The 26,199-nt window shown below is 41.5% G+C and overlaps 1 protein-coding gene across 1 annotated transcript in view; it reads left to right on the top strand.

The window, feature by feature from the left end:
* The window catches only part of PSME4 (proteasome activator subunit 4), a 2,990,260-nt gene that overhangs the window by 447,452 nt on the left and 2,516,609 nt on the right, over nucleotides 1-26,199 (top strand). The gene's annotated exons all lie outside the window — the stretch shown is intronic.

Here is a 26,199-nt window from a genome sequence, read left to right as displayed (position 1 = left end):
ATACCCTTTACCTCTCCCCTTCAGAAAAAAGGTCAGTCCTGGATGTTCCATCCAATCAGAGGGACCAGGCAACCCTAGAAATTCAAAGGTTGCTAAAAAAAAAAAAAAGAGTCTTCCAAGAAGTCCCTGCCGACCAAATTGGATCCGGAACTTATATATATAGTTCCAAAAATACAGAGGACTGGAGGCCCATTTTGGATCTTGGCAGACTAAACAAGTCGGTAATAAAAATCAAAGTTCTGGATAGTGACACTGCAGTCTATACTCCCCTTTCTAGGGAAAGACAATTGGATGTGCTAGATAGATCACCAGAATGCGTACTACCATATAAAGCTCTAAAGTAGACTTAATGCCCAACTCGTTGAAGAACTCCTTTCCAACATTAGTTGAATTTATGACTAATCTAGATTTTGCTAATGATATAAGGAAAGCCTATAAGAGACACAAAAACACACATTAAAAGCAGTTATTGGATTATTTTACATTACTAAATAATTCCAGTGCACAAGAAAAAGATAAAAATAATAATGTCTTCAAAAAATACTTTGCTTTACAGTGGATATTTTCTTAGAAATTTATACACAGAACTTTTGTTACTCCACACAGAGTAGGACTTATGAATAAAAAAGAGGCAGGCTGTTGAAGATGCATGTCTAAACTAAAAGCAAGCTGACAACATATGGGTTTTGATTCTAGTGTAAATTTGCCTATGTCACAAATGATAATTCAGTAAAGGTTGTTGTTCTTCTTTCGGCTTTTCCCGGTTAGGGGTCGTCACAGCGGAACTCCGGTCCGCTAATGATTGGCAGTAGATCTTTTTACGGGTGCCGAGGTGCCAGCTCAACGCCCAACCTTCAGCGAAGGCACGCCCATTCTACGCATGGCTTTCGAATGCCACTCGACCGTGGGGAAGCACATGCAGACTCCACAAAGAAGGCTCTCTAGCCGAGAATCGAACGGGAGAACCTCTTGCTGTGAGGCAGCAATGCTACCGCTGCACCACCGTGGCTTTGATAATTCAGTAAAGGTGTGTTTCAAAAATAGCACCATTTTGGGAAAATTAAGTTAGTTTTAGAAGCTGTCTTGCCTGATTATTTTAAACTAACTAAATCATTGGTTTTGTTTAATGCTGCAATCTCAGTCAGAGTTCCTAGAGTCCAGTACACCCTTCTTTGGAGTATCCTTTCCACTGCAAGGAAAGGCAACCTTTCCAATAGACTCTTCAGAGTTAAAATTGACTTACCCATATTCCCCTGATGCTCCATTGCTTCCTTAGAGTTCTATCCTTGCACCAATTGTGTTTTCAGTCTTAATTAATAAGCTTCTGACTACCATTTTTCATCTGCTTATATACTATGCAGTTGATATGGTAATACTCGGACTAAGCCCATATTTCTGTTCACTACAAAAGCAACTGTAGGCTGACCTTCACTTACTACGTGGATTAGCAATGCAAAATACCTTTTAAACTCCACGAAAACAAAAGTCATATTATTTGGTACATAAAATACTGCTCATTTGTTTTAGCTAGAGTCCTGGGTGAAGGGGATACACTGCATGTAATTGTAAAGATGCACTGAATGTGATTTGGTAAAGTCTGCACAAGTATTGACCAGCAAAAACTTTGTATGAGACTGCAACTGAAGTACTAGAGACTGATTTTTTATTTTGCATAAATTACATTTTTTATTCTTTTGATGAATTTATTAGTGAATAAGTATGAACTTCAGAGACATGGAAAGTGTTCTCAGCAAGTGTTGTAAAACAAACAAAAAAAAAATCACTGTTTGTTTGTTACTATCCATATCCATAATCAACAGCTTCCAGTTGCTCAGTTTTTGTATTTTGTATTGTTTAGTCTCTTCCCATGTATCCTTAGCTGCCATAACAGCTTTTTTTAATCCATCCACCTCCATACTTTATCTTATCATGTCCCTATAAGTATGGGCATTGCTGTACTAATCCCATGTGTGGGTATATAGTTTACTGTTATAGCCTTTGTTATTTGTTATATTGTCTTTAATTTTATATCCCAAAAAGACCTGAAACTGTTTCAAAATGTCGAATTGTCCAGTATAAAATATTTGCCAGTACCTGTTATATCCTTGAACCTGTGAGTCCCTTACTTTCTTGCGAGTAGCTCTAAAAAAGCAGATGAAAAAGGGGAAAGAGGACATCTCTCCCTGGTTCCACTGTTCAAATCCAGCTTGTCGGAGAGGAATCCTCCACCTTAATTCTTGCCTCTTGACCCTTCATATCAAACTTTATAACTGTACTCTGGAGCTCTTCTCCCCAGATGTCTGCTGCAAACGGCTTACACCCAGTTGGATCATCCGGTTAAATGTAAAATAACTGTATCTTCCTAATTAACCCTATTATTCTGTCAGGTCAAAATCTCAACTGACTCTGTGGAATGCTTTCTCTGCATCAAGACCCACTAACAGTGGGGGTATTTTCTTGCATTTTGCTTTCCTCTGGATCATCATTACGCCATTCAGTGTTGTCATATGTTTGTGTCCCCTATGCAAAGCCAGACTGATCCATATCTATCAATTTTGAAACTACCTTTGCAATTCTCTTGGCTAGTATAGACATAAACACTTCAGAATCATGGTCTGAAGGGTCTTTTTCCCTGTTTGGGTTATACAGCCACCATAGCTTCCCCACTCCCCCAGATGCTAGTGCTCTGCCACTCTTTTAAAATAATGTTGAATAAAGATGTGGAAGGTTTGTTTCTTTCATCCCTCCTAATTTTCAGACTTCCTGGGGACTCCCTGTTGATTGATTATACTCATCAGTTTTATTGTACCTTTTCCTCAATGTGCACATGTTTCTCATGTTTTTGCCAGCCATAGAGGATGCCTTTTTGGCAGCCTGTACTTTTCCTGGCAGTCAACCATCTGCTCCTAAACAGTCTGATAAGTTATATAAAGTGCCCCCAGTCCCATAAGTTTCTTTTTTCCCCAATCTTTGTAAAAATCCTGCATTAATTTCCATGTCAGTGTCTGCTTTTACCATGCTTCTTTCAACTACTAACCTTATCCTGTCTGACAAACTAGGAAAGGTTTTGGATAGGTTTGGTAAAAGAGTTTGTCTTTCACATTGACCTTCAGAATTGTAAATCGTCAGGCACATGTCTAAGTTCTTCATGACTTCTTATGATATTTCATGGAATTTAAGTATTGATTGCCTCCCTCTTTGTGTGTATTCGGTAGTATCTACTATGTCTCAGCTAATCAAACACACTTTGAAATGTGCTTATGACACTGCTGATGTTTCTAGTGCTGCTGTCACTGGCTCTGTTTTCAGAAGAAATTGCTTGGTTGCAGTCTTATAATTTGACAGACGATATTAAAACTGAAATTTTAAATGCTCGTCAGGATAAAGAAATGTTATTTGATCCCTCCTCTGCGGAAGTCCTTAAGGGTTTTGATGAAACGGGAAAGGTAATTCAGGGGGTCGCTCAGATTTTTCAACCTTTCTTTCCAAAATATAACAGAAGTTTTTGTTCCACTTAGTTACTCTTCCAAAAAGCAAAACAAGCTTGCACAGCAAGTTTTGGGCAAACCCATTTTCAACAAAGCAGTAGAAAGAATAGTCGAAGAAAGGAGGCCCCTCCCATAACCAGGAACAATAAAACAACAAAAAAAAAAAAATCAGGCTGACTGTATGACACCCCCCCACACACACACACACACACACACAACCCTGGCAACTTCATAAATCCATTCCAGTGTTTAGGTCTTCATTATCCTTTGGGGCACAAGACAATAACTTCAGAAGATTGGATATTGAGAGTCATTCTAAAATGGTACAGCTGGCAGATGGATTATTTTTTTTCTGGTGTCAAAGAATGAGGGAGCCTGGAAACCTGCCTTACCCTTTCTTTTGTAAACCTGCATATCATTGTTCCAAAGGTAATGCTTTCTCTACAGTCTCTCACCTGCAACTATTACTCCTTCCAGTGTTCTGGTAACTTTGGATTCAAAAGATGCTTGCTATGATGCTGTAATTAAAAACAGTTTTGGATGCTTTGTGTTTTTGTGTCTGATTTACATTTTTAGTGTGCTGTTTTCCATTTGGGTTACCTACAGCCTCAAGAGTCTTTATAAAATGTCTGGCTCCTGTAATTGCCCATTGCAGGTTGTAGGGCATTCACATTTCCCTTATTTAGATGATTGCCTGACTTTTACGGATTCTTTCACAGCTTGCCAAGAACCTCTGGTTTGAGTAATAAAGCTGTTTGTCATCTAGGGGTCTCAGGTGTGCAGAGAATTGTCATCAAAACCAAATGCTCCCATTTTGTACATGGTAGGGTGGTGTGCCAACTGTCACCATCTTTCTCAAGTCAATGTCAGTTTCCTACATACATCGACAGTCACGTCAAAAATTGCTATAGGTCTTGCCTCACACAATCCATCCACCTCTTTGCTGGATGCCTTTGTTTCCTCTTGCCATCTTAATGTCTGTCCCAAATCTTCACCAGATTGTTGTTGTCTTTCCTGCACATGTGCCAAAACCACCGTAATCTGTTCTGTTTGACCTTTCCTGCAGTTTGAGCTACATGGGCTTCTGCTCTAATGTCATTATTTCATTTGTCCCACAGTGCATCCGACAACCAGTCTCAAGCACTTTATCTCTGTTACCTCTAGCTTCCTAAATACTCTGTCTTCACTGCCAGTTTTCTTTACCATACGGTAGCAGTTGTCTCACCGCTGTTTTATACACTTACGGTTTAGCTTCTTTGGCATTCTTCTGTCTTACACTGCCCCTAATCCTCAGGGCCAGTTGATTGCAAACCCTCTGATTTTAGCTTTGACCTCCTCATTAAGACTTCCCTTATCTTCAACCACCCCTCCCAGATACTTGAAGCTGTTAACCTGTTCCATTGTTTTCCCTTCTATCTTAGTTCTCAGCTTCTTCTGACTTTCCTCATTTGCTGCCATTGCAGCTCTCTTATCTGTAGTCAGTTTCATCCTGTGTCTTCAGTTTTGCATTCCATTCCTTTAACTTTTGATGAAGTGTTCTTTTCATAGTTTGCCTGTAATGCCACATCACCTGCATACATCAACTTTGTTGTCCTGTCCCTCCTACCTGTTTGCTAATGTATGAACAGTAGTGGGTTCAGAGCTGAAAACTGATGCCCATCCACTCCCAGTGAGAGCCCTTCTGTGAATCTGAACACTGTTCATGCTTGTGTCATTGGATCCTTGTTCATAGCCTGCACTAATTTTACCAGTGTTTCCAGGATTTTGAACCTTCACTGGACTGCCCAAATTGACTTTCTTGGAACCTTGTCTCATGCTTTCTTCAAGTCTAGGAATGCCCAGTTGGACTCTTCTCTAACTTCTCAAGTATCCTTCTCACTTCAAACATTGGGTTGGTTGTGCTACATCCTGATCAGAATTTGAACTGTTCATCTCCCATCTTACTTTCTACTATTGTGTGTATTTATCAGACCTTTTGTGTAGTGTGACAGTAGTTTGACACACCTCTACTGTCCACAGTTGTGAATGTCCTCTTTGTCCATGTACACTGGCACTAGTAATTTACTCTGTAGTCATCTGGGATACTCACTCCTTTCTCTCCATACTGCGGTGAGTGCCCTCATAGGATCATAGGAGGTTACTAGGCTATTTGGCCCTAAGGCCCTTAAAAGCCTAGCCAAGTTCCAACCCTTTTTTCTAGACAAAGTTTCAAGCAAACCTAAATCAGCACCTAATACCTTTGTCCAGGAGAGACGCAGGGGAGACCCCTGGGGTGAATCCATGGTTTCCTATCCAGTCATCCAAATTACACTTAAATAGGGACTACAAAGGGCTCCACGTCACCTGAATTGGAAGTTTGTTCCAGAGGGAAGGTAATCTTTGGGAAACAAATCTGTCTCTCCAGCAAGTCCTGTTGATGTCACATTCTAGGTTAATGTCCCTAGAGCGAGTGCATCGAGTACCATTTGACTTATGAATGTGCAGCATTTCCATTAAAGCAGGATCTGAGATTGCTTTAAACACAAGACACAGATCTCCTCTGAGCAGTCTTGTACAACACAGAGTATAGGGACAGCGATTTCAGTTTGTCAATATATGACATGTGCTGAAGGTCTTGAATTTTCTCTGTAAGGAACCTCCGAGGTCCCTCCAATTACTGCAAGTGCCTGGTAGGGTTCATACCTGAGGGAGCATTGTATTCTCCACCCCCCCTTGCTCTTGGACAATACTATTAACTCTGATTGCCTGCCTGTAAGATGAGAAGTATCCTCGCATCCTGTCATTATTTCAGTAAAGATTCCAGCCACCTCCTTCATAGTCTCCTGTCTTATCACCTTATAAAAGATTTTGTAAATTTAAAGAGCAAAATCCAAAGTGTCAAGCCTATTGTTTCCTTGATGGGCATCTTGAGTATCACATTGTTGTTCTCTTTCAGTTATTAATACAATGATTCTGCAAGTCTTCTTGGGAGGAATTTGCAATGGCAGAGCAGTAGCATTTCTGCCTTGTATTGCTTTCTTCTCCAGTCTTGTTCCTGGCTGAGGCACTTCTTGTACTGAATCATCATGCACTTCCTGTCTCTACATGGGATTTCATTGGGTGATCTGGTGTCATTCCATATGCCAGAGGGATACTGAAGGTGGACTGGTGATCCTCCAAACCACCTATAGGTGTGTGTGTGTGTGTGTGTGTGTGTGTGTGTGTGTGTGTGTGTGTGTGTGTGTGTGTGTGTGTGTGTGTGTGTGTGTGTGTAACCTACCACAGACTAATGTCTTACCCAAAAGTTGCCTGTCTGCCCTGTGCCCAATCAGTGCTAGGATAACATCCAACACCCTGTTACCCTGAGCTGGGTAAAGCAGATATTAGAAGAATTCCGCTATATTTTTACAATCTATATTAGTTAACAGGAGTAAGGTTGTATTTTAAGACATTAGAATACCTTTCTCTATTGCTGTTCTTGGTTCAAAGAAGATATTCTACACTTTGTATAATCAGTGTAAAATGTCAATAGATTTATCTTTTAAATTATTGTATGCGAGTTTTCATTTACAGTGAAGAGTGCAGCAGAATGCCTAAGCATTTAAAGTTAAAACCAGACACATCTAACTGTTCTGTGAAGCAAAACCAATTTCTAACTTTTATTTCAAGTTACTGACCGGTACTTCAAGTATACTGGCCTTAGGCAGTTGTCAGTAATTAATTAAAAAGTACAGATTATTAATCAATGATTTTAATATTAAATCAGTGAGTTTTTTACTATAATCAGTTTAATACTTCTTGCTGGTGGCAGAGGAAGGTTTCCAGCCTAGTTGTTTTGTACTGAATTTTCAACTCTCAGTAGCAAGTTCACCCAAACATTATCCTAATCAAACCGAACTCCATGCAGTTATATAGTCAACCCTGACCCCAGAGTCATTCCTGTCAGTATAATGGGCCAACACTTCCCCTCAAAGTCTGTAGTCAGCCCGATTGAGATGTTATCTTTAGACAATGTAAGAAATGTATGATGCTCTTTGACAGTCATCTATTACTCAAACAGCATAACACAGTATGTGACAGATGTACAAATATTATATCGTTGAAGGAAAAAATCTCGCACACAACAAACTCAGACATCAAAATCATCAGCAGTACAGACCTTACCAAGGCCATCACAATACACATAATGCATCATATGCAGCATTCTAAAGACTGGTGTCATTAGAAGGGGGTCTGTTGGCGCTGACATCGTAAGGGCAGGAAAGCTGGATTAAACAGACATTTACAGAGGAAAATAAACACACGTGAAAGCAATCAATCTGGTTAAAAACGGAAGAGAGGAACAACCCTTGCTTCCTTCTTTTATTGTAAAGTACATGATTGCATGACCTCTCTTGATGTCTCTACACCAACAACGTCAGTGTAAGAGCACACATACAATCATTCACTCTCTTTTATTATTATAAGCCAACACCCCCACTTGCTCTTACGCTGTATACAAACACAGTTTAAGAATATATTTTGGATAACTTTCCTTTGCATTCCAAACATGTAATACATGAACCTTTCAGTCTTCAATTTTGTAGCAGGTTTGGTAAAGATATCTGCAACCATGTCTTTGGTAAAGATATCTGCAACCATGTCTGTTGTTGGGCAATATTCAATGCTTATTTTGTTATCATTAAGTGCTGATCTAACAAAATGATACTTAATGTCAACATGTTTACATCTCTGACGACTTACTGGATTCTTTGACAAAGCGATTGCTCCTTGATTGTCCTCAAATATTGTTACTGGCACATATTTGCACTCTCCATCCATTCCACTTGACAACTGCACAAGGTACAAACTCTCCTGTGTTGTTGCTGCCAATGCAATGTACTCTGCCTCACATGTAGATAAAGCCACAGTTTGTTGTTTATTTGATTTCCATGAAATAATAGGCTCGTCTCTGTTAAGGCTAAAACAATAACCTGTTGTACTACGCCTATCATTTTGATCTGTTGCCCAATCTGCATCACTGTATTCTACAAGCTGAAGTTTCTCTTCACTTTTCTTGTAGCACAGCTCCCTGTCCAATGTACCCTTTAAGTATCTTAACACATGTTTGGCTATTGTCAAATGAGATTCACTTGGTTGTGACAAATATTGTGAGAGTTTACTTACAGTCCAGCTAAGATCAAGTCTTGCGCATTTCATAACATATATCAAACTACCCACAAGCTCACGATATTTTCTTGGGTCAGTAGAGTCTCATGAGCCATTTCTCCCCTATCTCACCCAACATCTTGCTCATATCTGCTGTGACTTCATCTGAGCCTGCTGCTTTCTTGGACTGCATTTTCCTTGGTGTTCTTAGTTCTTCTAGATGGTGCTCCTCTTCTTCTTTCCTTATAGGCTGTGTCTGGAGCAGTATAGCTTCTGTGGGATTTTCTTTGGTCAGAAGCTGCTGGAAGTACTCCTTCCATTTGCATTTGTCCTGTGGACGGGTGAGCAGGTTATTACTGGCATCCCTTATGAAGGCTGTCTAACTTTCTTCATCTTTATCAGGTTACAAGGCAAAGATGGTTTCTTTTTTACCATCTAGTGGGTCAGTTTCCAGAAGCTGGTATAGTGCCTTTGGTGCCTTGTTCTTCTGTATTGCAACTGCTCTCTTAGCCTGTTTGTTAGCCAACCAGTATTCCTTCTTAACCTGGTCTGTCTTTTCTATCCCCCACTTTTCCTGTACTTCTCTTTTATTTTGATAACTTCCTGGATTTCTGCATTCCACCACCTGCTTTCCATATTTAACTTATTTCCATACCTGGCTTGGCTGCATACCTGTTCTGTAGTCCTCACACATGCTGTTTTGAGGTGCTGCCATTCTTCTTCAACTCAACATATTTCCTCCTCTTCCTGAGGTGCTAGAGCCCTGAGTTCTTGTGCTTTCTTTCCTGTCAACTTCCATGTCTTCAGCCTAATCTCTGACCACTTCTTGCAGATGATCGTGACAACCACTGGTTTATGCTGTGGGCCAATTGTTTCACTGCAGATGACTTTGCAGTTGTTGATTCTATCTCAGTGCCCTTTCCTTACTAGGAGGAAGTTTACCTGAGTTGCATTTTGGCCTTTCTTTTATGTGAACGTTTAACCATCTGTCTGTCTTGCTGAACCATGTGTTGACCCCCATAAAGCCATTTGCCAGGCAGAAGATCTGTTGCTCCACCCATGTGGACGCAGACAGTCTTCATATCCTGTTCTGCCTGTCCTGTCGGGTCCCCCATTGTCAACACCCACTATTGTTGTCTTCCTTTGTCTAGTAGGTCCTGCAGCTGCTGCCTGAATGCACTCTTTTCCTCACTCTCACAACACTGATGTGGGGCATACTGAGGTTGTGAATACTGCCCTATTGTTACATTGAAGTCTGATTGCCATGAGCCTGTCACTGATTTTGACAACATCCCTCACTGTACTCAAAAGCCTCTCCCTCATCATAATTTCCCCACTGTTTCTAGTTTGTCATCCTTCTGAGTAGTAGACTGTGGATCTCAAGCCAAATTTTTGCTGCACTGTCCTTCCACCTTGTCTCCTGGATACGTAGGATGTCCTGCCGCCTCCTTACCATCATGTTGTCCACTTCCAAGCTCCATCCTGTTAGTGAACCTATGTTGAGTGCAGCAATCCTTAGTTTATTTTTAGCAGGCTGATTGGTGTTGTATCAAGTTTTCGCTCAACAGAGCTATCCCAGGTAACCCTTACTGGGCAATTGGACACCAGCCAGCCAGTAGCTTATTGACCCAGGGCTGCTGGGCTTTATAGCTTTATGGCAGGCACACATTGGCCAATAGGGGCACACAGACTCCTCATTCTGTTAGCATGGGTCCCTAATGTAGGTTGGAGTAGACTGAGTCCTCAACCCACTAATCTTTAGCAAGTAACAATACCCATATTTTTGGCAATATTGGTCAACACAACCAAATCACCTAGACAAGGTTGTAAAAAGAACCTTGTCTCATTCCTTCTGACAAGGTAGTATTTCTAGGATAAAATATGAAAATGCCAAAAAACACAGGAAATAGCTACTCAAAACAATGTGTAGTTTAGCGGTTACATTTATTTAATACATGAACTTCATCATAACAAGATGACAAACTAAAGTGAACAATATATACAAAAGCAATAATTGGGTAGTCAGTGACAGTTGAACATCAGTTAGATTAAGAAAAACAATTTAAATGAAATAAAACATCAAATAGGAAAAGACTAGGTAGCCTTTTATAACTCTGTTTTTAAGTAAACATTTTATATTAATAAGCCCATTTAACCCTGGTGGCTGGTCAGCTCTTAGGGCAATTTGCCACTTAATTGCTTTAATTTCTAGAGCAATATTAAAAATGTCTATATAAAAAAAGTGAAGTCAACATTGTCTAATGCAAAAAAGGAGAGCTTAACAAAATTGTCACATTCACTGGCATGCTTAGCCAAAGCGTTTGTATAATCACATTTGTTAAGGGCAGCACAATGTTTGTAAATTCTTTTATAAAGGGATTCTAACTTACTACTTTGTTTGTATGCTTAATACTGTGTTTAAGCAGTTATGGGATTTAAGTGTTTTTTGACTTGTTCAATGAAACTGAAGTTCTGTGGTGTCATTTGAACATGGGGGGGGGGGCTGTCTCTTGATAGGGTGCCAAGAGGCCTGTTTCTTATGTTTATCTACTTCATTTTGAATTTCTGACATGAACATATTGCATTTTTTTAACTTTTTTCTTATTTTAGTGATATTTACCTCTGGTTTAATACTGCTTTAGCCATTTTTATTTTTTACCGCAAATTACTTTATTTGCATTTTCCCTTGTTAGAAATTAATAAATCTACACAGAATCTCTAAGTAAACCCTTGTTTATGCTGTTTAAAAGGCTTCTGTTTGATTTGTGGGCATATATTTAATCTTTTTGTCACTATTTGGACAAGTGAATTTTACTTGGTAACTTGACTGCACGTGCTGTTTACTACAGTGTGCAAATTGTAGAATTATTTATGTATTTATTTCAGTTTGATGACTGGGGAGGTCCACTGGGCCTAAAAAGAGTCTGTTTTCAGTGAAGGCCTGGGGAGAAAAGTTCCAGTAACAATGACAAACATATTAGCATATACACGTGCAAAGCAAATAAGTCGTACAGCTTTATGCAGCATTGTACAGTAAAACAATTCTACATTCTGCAATAATAAAATCTAGCAACTGTACAGTCATTAACAGTGAATTACAATTGAATCTTTACATTCCACAATAATAGTAAAAATCTAGCAACAGAACAGTCTAAGGGTCATTAACAGTGAATTACAATTGAGGACGAGAAATTGTTAGAAATAAACTATTAACAAAAGTTGGAGGTTAAGGAGGAGTAGGAGGGCAAATTATGTGAGTGCAAAGGTGATGCACAGAGTTAGAAGGTGGGGTTTAATATAGGAGGATCCTGTGTGGGGAAGAAGCAAGGGTTTTCCCACTTTGAAGATAGGTAGGAATGGAGGAGGGATTTAAAGTTAGAGTGGTTAAGATTATTTCTAAGGGACGGAGGAAGAGAGTTCCATAGTTTAGCTAAGGAGCAGGATAACCGTGTGTGTCCAGGTGGCCGTAAAGACTTGTAGATTTTGAGCAGGTTCTGATTTTCTGACCTAAGTGAACAATTAGGAATATAAGGGGTTTAGGAAGTGGAGAGATAGGGCCAGGATGGGTTAAATATGACCTTATGGGCAGTGGTGAGTTTAAGGAGGTTCAGATAGTTGGGAAGCTCGAGCCATTGCAGTGAGTGTAGGAAGATGCAGTGATGGGATGAGTTCCTAGAGTTGGTGACACATTTACAAATTTTATTGTAGCAGGCTGCTAATTTAGTTTGAAGGCTGAGCTGAAGATTCAAGAACAGAGGAGTGCCATACATTAGGGAAGGGAGAAGGTATGTGGGGCCGAGGGTCTTTCTGGTGGAGTGGGTGAGATAACAGATGTTCATTGTGTTATATTGCTGCAGTCATTACACTTGGGTTATCCTGTCATCAGGCGGTCCTGCAGTCGGCTGAATCCCAAAGTCGTGGTCCGGCATCGGTTATCGTCGCTTCTTTCCTGACGTCAGTGCGACAGGGGTATAAAAAAGGCAGCCGACGCCATTTTCTTCAGTCTTTCTTGCCGCACGGTGCCCGAAGCAGAAGCAGTTCGCAAGTGCCGGTCGGCTAGCTCCTGAGATTTTCGAATCGAATTTCAGCCCGAAGTCTTCTCTAAAGCTAAGTACCCCGTTGGGGAAACTTTTCTTGCCTCAGACTGATGTCAGACAAAGTTAATAATTGCATTTCTTGTGGGAAGCAAATACCTCATAAGGATTTTCATTCTTATTGTATTCCTTGCCTAGGCCCAGACCACGACGTCTCTGGTTGTCGGTTTTGTGCTAGGTTCAACAAATGTACAATCAAGCGTCGGGCGGATTTCGCCCGACATTATTTTGGCAGAAAATTTAACTATAGCATGTCGTCAGAACAACCGACGTCAGCAATGACTAAAAAACTCAAGGGTAAGGACAGGCAACCAAGACCAGATACCGGGGCCTCAGCAAGGCCTGCCGCCGGTTCTCCGGTTTTCAGCGAGGCGCCTACGCAGCCCCTGACTACCGCTGATTTAGAAATTCTGACGGCCTCCCAGACCGAATCAGCTGGGCCTCAGGAGCCGGTTCCATCTCACCCCTCGGACGCCAACCCTGACGGTGATCCGGAGATTTTGGACAGGCCTTCGGTTTCTGAAGGTGTCTTCAAACTGACAGCTATCTCTATTAAGTCTTATGCTAAACTTAAAGCTCCCTTAAAAATTAGGAAACCGGGTCCACCGCCCCCCCCCCCCCCCCCCCCCCCCCAGGCCCATATGCCTAAAAAACAGATGCTTAAGATGGCTGAGGATTTAATTACCCTTTTCAGGGTTTCCCAACCCCCTCCTGACAAAAGGCCTAGACTGGAAGAAGATTATCCTTCCTTTCCCATTCACATCCATTTCTTCAGCTAACTCCAGGAGGACCAGGATTCTTCCTTCCCTCCCTGATGCTGAATGCTGAAGAGTCCTCTCTCTCCCCCTCTCCCTTACTTTTGGGGAAACTTTTACACCATGAGGATGAGGAACATTTGGGAAGAAAAAAAGATTACTGACCTGAAAAAAGAAAAGACTGAGTTTCTTCTTCTTCCACAGCATAGACCCCTTGCAATTCCTCCAGTTTTAGACATTTTGGATGATGTTTACACCGAATCTAGTCTAAACCCAGACTCCTTACCTCCTGCACCAGCTAAACCAGACAGATACTACCGAGTTCCTGATTCTCATAAGTTTCTATATAAAAGCCCTGTTGCAGACCCCGAAACCATTTCCCAGGGTCCCAAAGGGGTCACTACCTTCTGAAAGGGATTCCAGAGCATTAGAAAGATGGGGGAAGAAAGTGTATACGTCTGCCACTTTGGCCATGAGGGCCTTAAACTGCCAATTCCACATGATAAAATACCAGCAGTACTTGATTACACAGTTAAAGCAGAAAATGATCCCTCAGACAGATCAACCTGATTTCAAAGAGATGCAGGATTTGCTGCATGCAGCAGAACAGGTGGGAAAGCATACCTTACAGTGTGGTTTTGATTCATTGGAAGCCTCATGTAGAGCAGCTGTCACAGGATCTGTAATTCGTAGACATGCTTGGCTAAAAAAGCAAGCCTTACCAGAACATGTCAAAGCAAAGTTATTGGGTGCTCCATTGCAGAAAGATGTGTTATTTGGTGTCAAAGCAGAGGAAGTCTTAAAGAAAATGGAAGAAAAGGCAAAATCTATGCAGACAGTTAAAGATGTTTTACAGGTACAACCTCCTCGTTTCAGCAGAAACTGGCCATCAAAAAACTGGCCCTTTCCTGCATCAGACAGACCCCAAAGGGGTAGGTACAGACGCCCAAGGGGCAGAGGCCAGCCACAAGGTTCTTTCAGGCCTAGACAATGGCATACGACAACTCAAAGAGGTGGAGACGAAAGATCTCAACCCTTCAGGAAACGAACACAATGACTTCCCTCTTCGCCTGCCAAGCAAAATTGCCCTGGCAGCACCTTTGGGAGGAAGACTGGCTCTATTTCCACAAAATTGGCGCATCATAACAAAGGACAAATGGGTTCTGGATATTATTACCCGAGGCTACAGATTTCATTTTCACACTTTACCACGGATGAGAGGCATGCCAAATCTGCCTCCAAACCAATGGGCAGAGGCACAAATGCAAATTTCAGCTCTCATGGATATGAAAGCAATTCAGAAGGTACCTACAAAGGAGCAAGGTCAAGGTTTTTACTCAAGACTATTTCTAGTACCAAGAAAGGAGAAAGCCTGGAGACCCATTTTAGACCTCTCAATTCTAAACACATATCTGGAGGTACCCAAATTCAAAATGCTCACACTACAGCAGCTTCTTCCCATGCTGGGCAAGGAGTCTTGGCTGGTAACGTTGGACCTCAAAGAGGCATACCTGCATGTCCCTATCAGACAAGATTGCAGAAGATACCTCAGATTTTTGGCAGGTACAACGCATTATCAATTCTCTGCATTGCCCTTTGGCTTATCTACTGCGCCCAGAGTATTTACAAAATGCCTGGCATCAGTAATTGCATACTGCAGACAACGAGGAATACAAATTTATCCATATCTGGACGACTGCCTGATCCAAGCGGACAGCAAGGACATTCTATTACAGCATCTGGCATTTGTAACAAAGCTGCTAAGTTGCCTAGGGTACACAGTAAACAAAAAGAAGTCAAAACTAATACCCTCACAAGACATAATATTCCTGGGTGCCAGCTTAAATACAATGGCCCAGATGGCTTATCTCACAAAAAGATGGCAACTATTACCCAGCTCACTGCAAGGAAAATCCTGCAGGCATTGGGGTTCATGGCATCCTGCATTCAACTAGTTCCACATGCAAAGCTGCATATGAGGAACTTACAATGGTGCCTGAAAAATGTATGGGCTCAACACAGGCACAGCCTCGAAACAAGTATACCTCTCATTCCCTGCCTTAAAAAGAGTTCCTATGGTGGGCTCAAGCATGTCAAATAAACAAGGGTCTTCCTTTTGTCTTACCTCCAGCAAACCAAACTATGACAACAGATTCTTCAGACTACGCCTGGGGAGCACACATGGCAGGACAGTGCATACAGGGCAAATGGTCTGCAAAACAAATGCATCTACACATCAACCAAAAGGAGATGCTAGCCGTGCAAAATGCACTGACAGCCTTCAAGGACCTCTTGCATCCAGGACAACTACTAATAAGGACAGACAACACCACAGTTATGTGGTACATAAACAAACAGGGAGGAACACACTCCTACCCTTTATGCAGACAGGCAATGACCTTGTGGAACACAGCATTGACTTACCAAGTACAACTGCAAGCACAATTCCTGCGAGGAAAGGAAAACATATTGGCAGACGAATTAAGCAGAAATATGGCAGATCCTCACGAGTGGAGACTACACCCACAGGTATTTTCAATGATAACTCAAAGGTGGGGATGCCCAGACATAGATCTATTTGCCTCCCCCAACAATTGTCAACTACAGAAATTTTGCACAAGGACTTATCATTCCCTAGCCTGGAAAGTGGACGCCCTATCTTTTAGTTGGACAGCATTGACAGTCTATGCCTTCCCACCACTACCTCTATTGACCAAGGTATTACTGAAAGTCAGATCAGAGAGACCACAAATGATCCTCATTGCTCCGGACTGGCCACGTCAGCACTGGTACCCATTACTAAGGAACTTGACTCACAGCCCTCCATGGATCTTACCTCAATTCCCACTTCTGTTGACTCAGCAAAACTCTCAGATCCTTCACAGTCAGCTCAGGACTTTAAATTTAGCTGCATGGAGAATACCTAGAATTATCAATCAACACTTCTCTCAAAGGACGTCCTGAATGTCATTTTGGAGGCCAGGAGGCCCAGCACCAGAAAAACTTACTCAGACAAATGGAAAAGATTCTGTGCATGGAACCAGGCTAAAGGCCAAAATCCTGGGATACCAAACATTCCTCAAATACTGCAATACTTAACTGAGATGCTACACAAAGGCCTTTCTTTCTCATCCATTAAGATCCATGCTTCAGCCATTTCAGCTCAATATAATACGGATCCTCCCATATTCTCACACCCTTTACTAAGGCAGTTTCTCAGAGCGGCTAAGAATATAAGACCCCCCAGAAAACCCCAACGCCAGCTTGGGACCTCAACTTCGTTTTAGAAAAATTAACACTGCCTCCTTTCGAACCAGCCTTCTCAGCAGAACTACAATACTTGTCATGGAAAACAGCTTTGTTGCTGGCTATCACCTCAGCACGCAGGGTCTCAGAACTACAGGCACTCATGGCAGTGGAACCTTTCATCATTTTCCATCAGGACAGAGTCTCTTTACGAACTAACCCTACCTTTATGCCAAAGGTATGGCTTTGAATCAGACCATTCATTTACCCACCTTTTATCAAAACCCCCAGAATAAAGGAGAAAAACTCCTTCACTCTTTGGACATTCACAGACAGCTACGTTACTATTTGGATAAGACAAAGACCTTCAGAAAAACTGACCAACTCTTTGTATCCTGTGCTGCAGGTTCACAAGGAAAGGCTATTTCAAAACAGACCATCTCCAAATGGATAGCACATTGTATCCGCTTTTGCTACTCGCACCATGGGAAAGCAGTGCCTGTTAATATTAGGTCCCATTCTACCAGGGCTACAGCAACCTCAGCAGCCTTTCTCAGGGGGGTTCCAACCAAGGACATTCTGGAGGCAGCTACTTGGAGTTCAGTGCATACCTTTACCAAGCACTACCACCTTCCATTATACTCAAAAACCAGAGCTGGTTTTGCCACTGCAGTTCTGCAGGGCATCCTAGCTTCGCCTAACTCAGTTTAGTACCAGCCACCCATCCATGGCTTTGGGATTCAACCCAAGTGTGATGACTGCAGCAGTATAACACGATGAACATAGTACAGTTTTGTACCTACCATAAATGTAGATGTTCGAGTGTATATACTGCTGCAGTCCAGGTTACCCTCCCACCATCCCCTCTACATACCAGGGTGTTAGTTATAACTCCATGTACATCAATCTATTGGATGCATGTCTATATGGTGTATTTGCTAACAGCTAGTACTATTGTTTATCTACTAAGGTATTTTTGCATAGTTATTTGTATTGCCTTCCTAGTTGGGGGGCACCTGACATCTGGGACAAGAAAAACTGAAGAAAATGGCGTTGGCTGCCTCTTTTATACCCCTGTCGCACTGACGTCAGGGAAGAAGCGACGACAACTGACGCCGGACCAAGACTTTGGGATTCGCTGATCATGGACCGCCTGACGGCAGGATAACCCAAGTGTGATGACTGCAGCAGTATATACACTCGAACATCTACATTTATGGTAGGTACAAAACTGTACTTTATGCCTATATAGGAATCCTAATTTTTGGCATTTTTTTATGTTAGTTTGGATGTGGATATCAAATTTTAGATGTTCATCATTAATGACGCCGAGCAGCTTGGTGTAAGGGACAATTTCAGTGGGGTGTTATTCTGGCTTATGATCTTGAAGGAGTTTTTATCAATGGGGGAGTGTTTAGATGGTGAAAAAAATCATTAATTTGGTTTTATTGGCGTTAAGGGCTAGGTGGTTGTTTTGCATCCAGGTTTCAGTATTTGAGAAACTGACTGGGTTATGTGCAGAAGGTCTGAAGGGGTGTCATCTGAGCAGATGATTGTTGAATCATCTGCATACTGGATTAGTGTAGAATTGGAGATGGTTTGGTGAAAGTTGTTGATGAATATATTGAAAAGTAAGGGACCAAGGACAGAACTTTAGGGTACCCCAGTAGGGCTGTATAGAAAGGAGGAGGTGGAATGTTTCCATTTAACAGCTTGTTGTCTTTTAGAGAGGTAGCTGGTGAACCAAGCTGTGGTGGAAGGGGAGAGATTGAGGGAGGAGAGTTGTGATGGGAATATAAGGTGGGAGACGGTGTTGAAGGCTTTGGAAAGGTCTAGGAACAGGATTGATATAATTTTGCCAGAGTCATGAGCATGTTTGGAAGAGGAGTGCAATGATGGTACTGTGGCCAGGACAGAATCCCTGTTGTGTGGGGGTTGGGAGGTTGTTTTGTGTTAGATAAGGCATCAGTTGTGAGTGAATACATATTTCCAGGACTTTTGAGAGTGGGGAAAGTATGGCATTGTCAGTGTTTTTATCACCTTTATGGAGTGGGATGATGAATGCTTGTCTCCAAAGTGAGGGAACATAAGATTCTTGGATGGACCTATTTATTATGATGGAGATAGGGAAAGTTTGAGGAAGGATGCAGGTGAATTATCTGGTAAGTTGAAGCATGGTTTCAGTTGGAGAAGGAGTATTTTGTGTTGTGTGTGGGCAAAGGAGTGAGGCTGAAGGAAGGGGTATGTGTTTTGAGATTAGGGAAGGTATGGGGAGGGGTGGAAGACATTGGAAGGGAGCTGGAGAAGCTGGTATTTTATGTTATTGCTGCCCTTAGTTAGCCCATAGGTTGTTGTTTTTTTTTCTCTCTAACTTGATGGGTCCTGATACAGCTGGCCCCTCCCCCATCAAATCCAGTTGCACCTAAAAAGCAAAAACTCAACAAAAACAGGCCTTAGCCCATGGTTTGTGACTCTGTTGTCGCCGTAAGCCAACCTGCAGACTACTTACCTTTTTCCCCTGTCACTCTTTGGTGCGAGTCTACTGTCCTCCATGGTACAGGGCTCAGATAGTTCCTTTAGAGCTGTTCATTCCTGGTTCATAAGTAAGCACTAGGCTGTCTGCACGAGGGCATCTATAAGCCTAGCCAGAATGTGTTGGCTTTCGCCGCTCCCTTAGATTAGTTCCTTGTGCCTCTGTCCAGCAGAGCCATTAGTTCCCTGTGCCTCTGTCCAGCAGAGCCACTGCAGTGATCCCGGGGGTAAATTTTCTGTTTCCCATCCACTCGTCAAGGTTTCTCTTGAAGAGTGTTAGTGAGGGGCTCTGCCTAATGTAGATTGGAATCCTGTTCCAAAGCATGAGGAGTCTCTGGGACAGGAATCTATCCCTCCAGCACGTCTTTTTTATTGTTGTGGTGAGGTTTAGATCCCTAGAGCATGTGGCTCTTGGGGATTTGTTTTTTTTTTTTTTTTAGGTGGAGCATGTCCATCAATTCTGGGTTGGACATGGCCTTGTGTATCAGGCAGAGATCACCTCTGAGTAAGCGGATGGGAGAATCAAATTATTTAGGTGCAGGAGAGGTCCAGTGCAAGAGACCCCTTGCCAGACATAATACTCTGTCCTCTAGTGTAGTTCATACTGAGAAGAAGCAGAAGCTTCCCTACACAACAGGCACTCAGGTTATTACCCATGGGTAGAACTGTTGTCTTTTTCTTTTTTTTTTTGTTTTTTTAAGGATAATATAGGGTAATAGTGTTTTACAGTCTGCTAATCTTGGAGGATGTGCTCCTATTCAGAATGACTATAAGGTTACTTTCTCTAGAGGTTACTGTAATGCCCCAGATTTTGATGGGGGTTCTCATGCAGGCAATAGTGAACACTCTTGAGGCCATCCAGTCTGATTTTCTTGGAAGGTGAACAGGTTCAAAAAACGTAACAAATGTTCAGATGTTCTTCGTGTTTCACTGTTGCAGTCATTACATTTGGGTAATCCTGCTGGCAGGTTGCCCTCAGCCGGCCTGAATTCCAAAGTCTTGGGTCCTGCGTCGGTTGCTGTCGCCCCTTCCCTGATGTCGGGTCGTCAGGGGTATAAAAGAAGCAGCCAACGCCTTTTTCTTCTGTCTTTCTTGCCGCGTGGTGCCCGAAGCAGAAGCAGTTCGTGAGTGCCGGTCGGCCGACTACTGAGATTTTCATGTTTGAGTTTCAGATCCGAAGTCTTCAATAAAGCTAAGTACCCCGTTGGGGAAACTTTTTTCTTGCTCCAGACCGATGTCAGAAAAAGTTAATAATTGTATTTCTTGTGGAAAGCGAATACCTCATAAGGATTTTCATTCTTACTGTATTCCTTGCCTAGGCCCTGATCATAACGTTACTGGTTGTCTGTTTTGTGCTGATTTTCTTGGAAGGTGAACAGGTTCAAAAAATGTAGCAAATGTTCAGTTTTCCATAGCTGTATTTGACTATAACCAATCTGGAACTGCACCAGAGATTGTCAGACTTTATGATCTTATTGAGGCTGAGATTCCAAATGAGGCTGAGATTCCAAATATTTTGGTTCTTCCTCCTCTGTTACTGGACTTAAAAGATGTCTGTAAAACTGCATGTAAAGCCTCTTTGGCTAGTGAACCAGTTCCTAAAAAGGCTATGAGGAAATTCAAAGTATAGTCTGATCTTGCAGCTGTCTTTGCTTCTTTGTCAGCTGACACAGCTGCACTTTCTACAACTACCAACTCAGCCTTGGTTTCTTCTTACTGTATACCAATGGATAACATTGGTAATTGGTTAGAATTTTGAGGAAAAATTCACTCAGTCTTTAGAATGTTAAATTTTTAGGGTCTTGTGAAGAAACTTATTTTGCAATGTGCAACAGTTTATGTAACTTTTTTGTATCTTTGCCTGCTGAACAGAAATGTTATACAAATGAGATTGTTTGTTTATAATATGACTCAGGTTTCGAAACATGCTTTGAGGAGGGTCTTGTAAAGTACAGCCACTATTTCTAGAAATGCAGCTGCTTCTGTTGTATTGAGAATGATTGCTTGGTTTCATAGCTAGAATTTTTCTTAGGATTTTGAGTACCCATTTAAATTCTGAATTTAAGTCTAGTCCAGCTGCTACCAAGATTCCTAAGAAATGAGATGATAGGAGTAAACTGATGCATGGTGTATCTTGAATGTTACATATTACAACGTTCTCCCCTAACAAGGCATGCAAATTCAAAGGGCAGAACAAACACAAATCCCAGCCTAACAAAGAGTTAGGTTACAAAAGGAAATGGCAGGAGAATAATGCTTACAAACCAAATAAAAGGGGAGTCCTTCCCCAAAAAAAGATATTTCCCTTGCTAAAGAATGACACTGCCAAGACTTGGGGCATCCTTTCTATTTCACCTTCCCCGAGGCTTTAGCTCCACCCAACAGCCTGGTCACAAGTAGTCTTAGGTAAGTGGGTGCTGAGAATAGTTCAGTCAGGATACTCTTGACAGTGGACAGAAAGTCGTCCACCGTTAAGGGAAATCACCCAGTACCTCCACACCAGACATGCCTGTTCTGTCCAGTACTCCATCACAGGTTGCAAACAGCGGTAATAGAATCATTTTCTGCACCACTAAAAGGGTTTTACACCAGAATTATTTCTAACTGGTGTTAGATTTGGCATTGTTAAATAACTTTCTAAAAGTACCCCAGTTCAAAATACTCACACTGCAAACAGTCTTACCCCTTCTTCTGGGCAACTGTTTCTTTAGTGACATTACATCTGAAGGATACTTACCATATCCCAACTTCAGGCTGAACCTACAAATGTCCTGTCTCACACTCTCACAAATAATTGTCTTCCTGGGGTGTTTGATGGACAGAGAAAAAAGTATAGCATTTCTACCAGGAGAAACAGTTCTTACTGTAGAGAGCATTTGCAGAGATTCTTTCTTCAAGATGCTGCCTCCCAAGAAAAGTTCTCAAAATTTTAGGCTTCATGGTATCAGTGATCATCATAACACCACAGGCTAGACTCCACATGAAAGATTCAGCAGTACTTAAAAAAAAAATTGATGGACCCGGCACCTGCTTGCCTTGGAGTTCCACCAGGTACCAGTGCTGGATTTTGAAAAATGAGAGTTACAGTGATGTAGGGATCAGATGTCTCTCAATCCAGTACTGCCCTTCTCCCTCCAGACCCTAGTTGAGTCAGTCCAGATGGACTCCTCAGATTTTGTTTGGGTAACAGTATATAGGAGAGTTCAAGTGTAAGGTGAATGGGATCATTCAAATGCTACAAAGCACATAAATTTCAAATAAAGTTTAGCAGTGATTCAAACCTTAAACGTTATTTGCCTGTTATGGTCTCCAGGTCCCTTTTGTTGGTCAGAGATGGCACCACTGTCAATGTTGCACCTGAACAGACTTGGGGGTACAAAGTCATACCCTTTTTGATGGTTGGCAGTGATGGTCTTAGAGCCAGCATTACAGCATTCTCTGATGCTTCAGGTCTCGTGCATCCTGGCCAAGCAAAACATAATGGCAGACAGACTAAGCAGATCCTGGACTGATCCTTACCAGTGTAAACTCGGGACAGAGGTCTGCATAGATTTGGTCTAGATGTGGGGAGCATTTCAAATAGATCTGTTTGTCTCCTTTAAAAACACACAATTGGAAAAATTATTTTTGAGACATCCTTTCAACCATGCTTGGAGGAGAGAAGCATTCTTGTTCCCTTTGACGGGAATGTTCCTTTATGCATTTCCATCCTTTCCTCTGATACTCAACGTACTTGTGAAGATTCAGATTGTATTACCAAAGATCATTGTGGTGACCCCTTTTGGCCCAGGCAAAGTTTGTTCTCCTTTTAATAGAGTTTTCTAAGGGCAATTACCACAAGGTTTCTTACACTTTGGGTCTGCTCACACAATGCCAGGGACATGTGGTGCACCCCAGGTTAGAAGAATTACTGCTGGCAGCCTGCATAATTCTATCTTAATTCCTTTTAGGCACTTGGCGTGTGAGGGTATGCAGCAGGTATTGTAGGAGGCAAGAACACCTGCAACTAGAAAATGTTATGTTTACCAGTGGAAGAGGTTTTCTAGGTGGCACCTAACATAATATCAGAGGGCCTGGTATGGTGTTTACTCCTCTGGTTTTGAAGTATTTGTGTGTGCTACTCAGCAATGGATTATATATGTTTTTAAACACCTTTATTAAATTATCACTTATGATGACATAGACAAACTTGCATTTATATAAAAGAAAACAAGCTATATTAGTTTATCCACAGTTATAAACAGTATACATCGCATGTATTCTTTTGTGCAACGCAGTCAAGCCAACATTACCTAAATTATATAATTCCTATTTTTTCTTAAACTTCATTCCTCCTCCAAAACATTTTTCTGCATGTATTGTTCTCACAACTTCCATTTTTTATGTAATTTGCTCCTACCCCTTTCTAATGATCACATTTCCAATTCCCTTATCTTTGTTATAATATTTACTACTTCAAATACAGGTAGTTTAAACTTTTGTTTCAATTTTCTAGCGATTGCTTTTTTTTTTTTTGTCAGGCACAAGAATTAAACGTAACAAGGCCTTACTATATGTAGGCAATTCAGATCCTGTATCCCGGCTCGAAAATAACTTCCTTAGTTGATTACCTTTTTCTTCCCCATCATACCTCCAATGTTTGCCATCTACCTTACGAAAAATTCTTTGGAGTCTGGAGTATAAAAATACATATGCAAACACTTCCAAGCAAAAATCCTAAAGCTTACAGACTTTGTTGCATATTTCGGAGCCATACATATGTCCTTACATTGTTTCTTTGTGAATTGCTTATCCATTCTCGCTTCCCAATTATTTCTTGCCACCTCTGATTGATTCCTGTAGTTATCTTGTAATATTTTAAATGCCTTACTAATTATCTTTTTTTTAACAGCAGCTTCTGCTCTAGATTCAACTAAAAATTCTACTGGCGCAGGACTTTCATTTAAGATTCCCTTATCCCTTTCTCTTTACCTTTTCTTTTTCAGTCCCTGATGGGGAAGGCAGTCTCTAGCCCGTAGTCCAAATGTCTTCTTGGCCTCTTTCCATTGTTACCTTTTCCTCTCTAATTATTTCTTCACAATACCTTGGTTCCTTTGCCAGTTTCCTCCAGTAAATTCCAGCCCCTCCCCCCCCATTTTCTATTCTGTGTACCCCTAATCTCTGTCATCCATATTGACAGAATCTCCTTTTGCCATTCCCGTGTTGGCTTAGTTCTTATGAATATAATATTCTGTATGATTGTTATTCACTTTTAGGACAACAATAACTTGTGCATTTAGCAAGGTGCATCTTGCGGCTGTCTCAGCTTGTCTGCCAATTTTTCCTTGTCGTTTCACTTTTTTTTTTTTCTTCTGACAGTTGTGAATGGAGTGTTGCCCGTGAGACACTCTCAAAAACAAATTCCTCCTCCTTGAGATCTCAATTTTCTTGTTGACAAATTTTCCCTTATTTTCTCTTGAACCTGCCTTTCAGGCTGATATGAGGTTCATCACTTGGAAATATGTTTTTCCTTATTGCTCTGACATATGCAAGGTGGGTCTCTGAGCTGCAAGCTCTCATGATGGGCCAGCTTTATCTGATTTTCTACAAGGACAGGGCTGTTTAATGCACCAATCCTTCCTTCATGTCAAAAGTTGCTTCTGAATCTAGCCATGAATTTCTCAGTATTCTTTCTGGAATCCTACACAGGAGAAGATTCTGCATAACTTGGATGTACACAGGCAGCTCAGATGCTACCTTGCCAGAATTAAGTCCTTCAGGAAAGCTGAACACCATTGTTTATTTCCTATTCTGGGGCTAAGAATGGTCAACCTGTCTCTAAAGCAAGCAATTACTCATTGGTTGTCCTCTGTCATTCTTTCTTTTGTGTAGCTCCCACTATGGTAAATCTATTCCAGACAATGTTAAGTCACATTCTTCCAGACTCTTATGCTCTTCTTTGACATATCACAAAGAAGTGGACTCTAGACGCATTTTAGAGGGAGTAACTTTGGTGTCTGTACTTGCTTTTACAAAACACTTTAAACTGGATTCTTTCTCAAGCTCCCGAACAGACTTTGGGAGGACCATTCTCCAGGGTCTCCTGGATCCTTATCCTTCTTCCTCCCAGGTAAGGTAATATTCGGGAATTCATATGCCATTGAGGTAGTGTGAATGATGAAGATAGTGCAGTTGTACAAGTTCTATTTACGTGTAAGAGTAGATGTTCGAATTTCACACTGCCTCAGTAGAAGCACCCACCCACCACCCCCCTATTTTGTATACAGTTCAATGGTATCCAACTTTGTTGCGTTGTTGGTTGTCTTTGGTTATTACTGTTTGTGTTTTATGGCTGCAAATTGTTTGGTTTCAGGCAGTCTTACTTTTGGAGCTCCTTAATTTGTCTTACTTGGCACTAAAACCCTGAATAATTGAGTTTCTGTGACAGGGGGTTAGGCTTCCCCAGAGAGGAGGGGCTTGGTCAGTCTCCTGTAACAGGGAGTCAGAGGAGGGGATTCTGAGTTTTGGAGAGCTGCCAGCATGGTTTTGTGCAGGCACAGAACCCAAATGCCACTGAGGCAATGTGGAATTCAAACATCTTCTGTTACAGGTAAGTAAGACCTTGGCAACTGTACTTCCTCCTCAAGATTCAGAAAGGCTGTTTAAAGATACTTGTGATGACTCCATTTTGGCCCAGGCAGCAGTGGTTCTTCTTTTGAAAATGTTTTTTGGCAACTGCCACCAGCTACCTTACAAAATCTACTTGCACTCACAAGATGGGAGTGTTTGATAGACCCCAGTTTTCAGCATATTCAGTTGACTGCTTGGATACTAAGAATTTGAATACCTTCTAGGCAGTTTTTTTAAGACTTGCAGCAGGTGTTAAAGGAGACAAAGAAACCTGCTACTAGAAGATCATATATCTGTAAGTGGAGTATATTTTGTAGTTGGTGCCATCCAAGAATCAGGATCCTTTTT

This window comes from Protopterus annectens, chromosome 1.part2, assembly GCF_019279795.1.
Source record: "Protopterus annectens isolate FY-2018-M chromosome 1.part2, PAN1.0, whole genome shotgun sequence".
Classification (NCBI taxonomy): domain Eukaryota; kingdom Metazoa; phylum Chordata; order Ceratodontiformes; family Protopteridae; genus Protopterus; species Protopterus annectens.
The sequence above is the reverse complement of the archived record's forward strand: the minus strand, read 5'-3'. Positions and strand labels throughout refer to the sequence as shown.